The sequence below is a fragment of the Elephantulus edwardii genome, unplaced genomic scaffold, assembly GCF_000299155.1.
Source record: "Elephantulus edwardii isolate Elephantulus edwardi_28Jun2011 unplaced genomic scaffold, EleEdw1.0 scaffold00217, whole genome shotgun sequence".
NCBI classification, from domain to species: domain Eukaryota; kingdom Metazoa; phylum Chordata; class Mammalia; order Macroscelidea; family Macroscelididae; genus Elephantulus; species Elephantulus edwardii.
This window is the reverse complement of record NW_006399967.1, coordinates 2,821,064-2,823,851: the sequence shown is the minus strand read 5'-3', so window position 1 is coordinate 2,823,851 and position 2,788 is coordinate 2,821,064.

The following is a 2,788-nucleotide window of genomic DNA, read 5'->3' as shown; positions in this document are numbered from 1 at the left end:
CCCCCACTGAGCGGCTGGGAGATTCGAACTCCCTGCCTTCGGTGTGGCAGTGCAGCTCTTTACCCGGTCAGCCACTGCCACTCCCGGGGCCTCCCTGTCGTTGTTAAACTGACATCATTTCAATTCTCAGGAACAATTTGGTGACAGATGACCCCAAAAGAAAAGAAACAGGATCAAGCAGAGATGTTGGTCTAGAGACAGAAATCACTCCTCACACTGGCTGAAACCAGAAAAAGACTGAGAAAGCCCGAGAGTTCCGATTCAAGTCCGGCGTTGACGAAGGTGCGGTTGGATGTACGGGGTCAAGCACACCGTGGAAGTGGGGCTCTCCTCTGGGTGGGCTTCAACCTCATGCTCCACCATGCCGGGGGCAGCCCCAGTGGTCCACACTCTCACCCGCTGACACCCACAGCCAAAGGTCGGTTTCCACTCTTGAATGACCCTCCACAGGGGTTGCTAAAGCTGCAAATATTTGGGGGGGTACTGCTCATTTTTCTCCGGCTGAGTGGCTGGTGCATCAGAACTGCAGACCCTTTGTCTATAAGTCAACACGTACCATGCTGTGCCGCTCAGGGCTCCGCCATCAGGGCTCTGTGCCAGTGGACCAGGACGGCACGATTCACCGCCGTCAGGGGAGGGCGAGCTGACCTCCAGGGTCGGAACAGCAGTGTTGCCAGAGGCTGGATGGTTTCAGCAGTGACGTGAGTCCCGCTGGCCGCACTGTGGGCTCGCTCCACTCACTGCCACCCACTGTCTATTTCTGAGATGGAGAACCTTCACCGGAGGAGACCTTGGAGCAGCTGGGGGACCAAACACATGCAATGCACAGCACACTGCGCCACCAGAGCTCCTCAGTCACTGGAGGGAGGGGACACAAGTGCGACTGACAGTACTGAGCTGACAACTGGACTGAACTGTGTCCCCTCCAGATGCAGAGGTCATGATGCAAGCAGAAGGAACAATCCCTTAGGCTTCTGGGTTGCTATGATAACTGCAAATACCCGGGTTCTTGTAACAAATAGAAACTTAATCTCTTACCTGTTGGGAGTCTAGAAGTCCAAATCCAGGGGGTCAGCTCTAGTGGAGGGCCTGCCCCTCTGGCTTGTGGCGGAGGTCCGTGCTTCCCCAGAGATGTCCAGAGCCTCCCCTAGCCAGAAGCCCGGGTCTGAAGGGGGCTCCATGACTGGTGATCCTGAGGCGGTAGGGAGGTCCTCCCTCTCGGTTCATTGACCTCCTCTTTTAACGTTACAGAGAGTAACAGTCCACCTGGCGGGCAAGAACCTGTGTTGTCAACGCGACCGCAGGTGGTTCAAATGCACCAGCTGCTTCATGGGAGAAAGGCGTGTAGTGTCCTGCAGCTTTACAGCCGCTGAGGCAGGGTCAGGCGGGCGTGGGTTAGGAGTCTGACACATGACACTCTACACTACCATCTGTCCTTATGTGCCTGGAGTCAGAATTGATTTATAGCGGACCCTGCCAGTGCGTTTTCAGAGTCTGTAAATGTCATGGAGGGGACTGCTCATTTTTCTCCAATGCAATGCAGCTGGTGTATTCAAACCAGCTGCCTTCATGTTGGCAGCACACCTCCTTTCCCACTTGGCCACCAGAGCTCCTTAAATTCCTGCCTCATCAGTGCATGGAAACATAAACATAGTGGCTATGCCTCTCTTAAAAAAAAAGAAAAAGGTGAAAACATATGTGCAAATACACTTATTCACTGATGATGGTTACACTCTGTTCCTTCAAGTTCTTGCCTGTGCTGGGGCTCGGTTCAGTGTCAGGGAAGGGTTTCAGAGGGGCGCAGTACAGACTTTCCTCGTTGATCTCCCCAGCCTCCTAGGGTCCCCCCAACAGCCTCAAGCACCTCCATGTTCATTTCTGTTGGCACCAAAGGAACGAGACTGCTGAAGGCCAAGCAAAGACCAGGTGTGTCCTATGCCGGCCACCTCTCCCTGACCTCAGCAAAGTGTCACCACTCCAAATTCAGAAACTTACAGGGGCTCCCTCCTTGTTCAGGGTCCACTGAGAGGCGTCACAGGACAGCAGCCCCTGCCACGCTTCTCCTCCCCTCTCAGACTCAACAGTGCTCGGGCGAGTCAAGAAGTCCTGTTGTACAAATGGGGAAACTGAGGCCCAGCATTGCTCCAGGCCGCAGACCGGGTAACCGGGAGCAGAAAGCCTAGACTTGGAACCGATCTCACCCACGTCTCCGCTCGTACTACGTGCCAGAAGCTACCAGGGCACGCAGAGCGGCTGCTGGTAGATGTTGTGTCCCTTCTCCGCTCGGTCTCCCCGCTTTGCTCCTCTTTTAACTTGACAACCTGCCTGATTTATTCCAGCCCCTCGCGGGCCTCGAACCCCTCGGCACGGTAGGCTGTCACGGGAGGCCAGAGGAAGCGGGACTAGCGGGCGGCGCGCTTTGCCTTCTGGGGCGGCGCGCTTTGCCTTCTGGGGATTGTAGTCCGGACCTGGCCTCTGCCCGGCGCCGGCGGAGGCGGCACGACGCTCCCAGCGTGCCCTGCGACGACACGCGGAGGCGGGGCGGGGCGCGGCGGGCCGGTTGCTAAGACTTGGGGAAGCTTCTTGCTCCGCTGCCTCCTGGGGTAAGTACGCGGCCCCTGGGTCTCGGGTTCTTTTGGGGAGTCCCGTGGAGGAGGCGCGGGGCTCTCGGCTGGGAGGGTGCCGGCCACCCCGGGGTTCCGGGGTGCGAACAGCCGGCGCGAGGCGCGAGGGGCGGCGGGTGCGTGAGGGGGAAGTGCGGCGGCGGCGGCGGAGTGCGCGTGCGCAC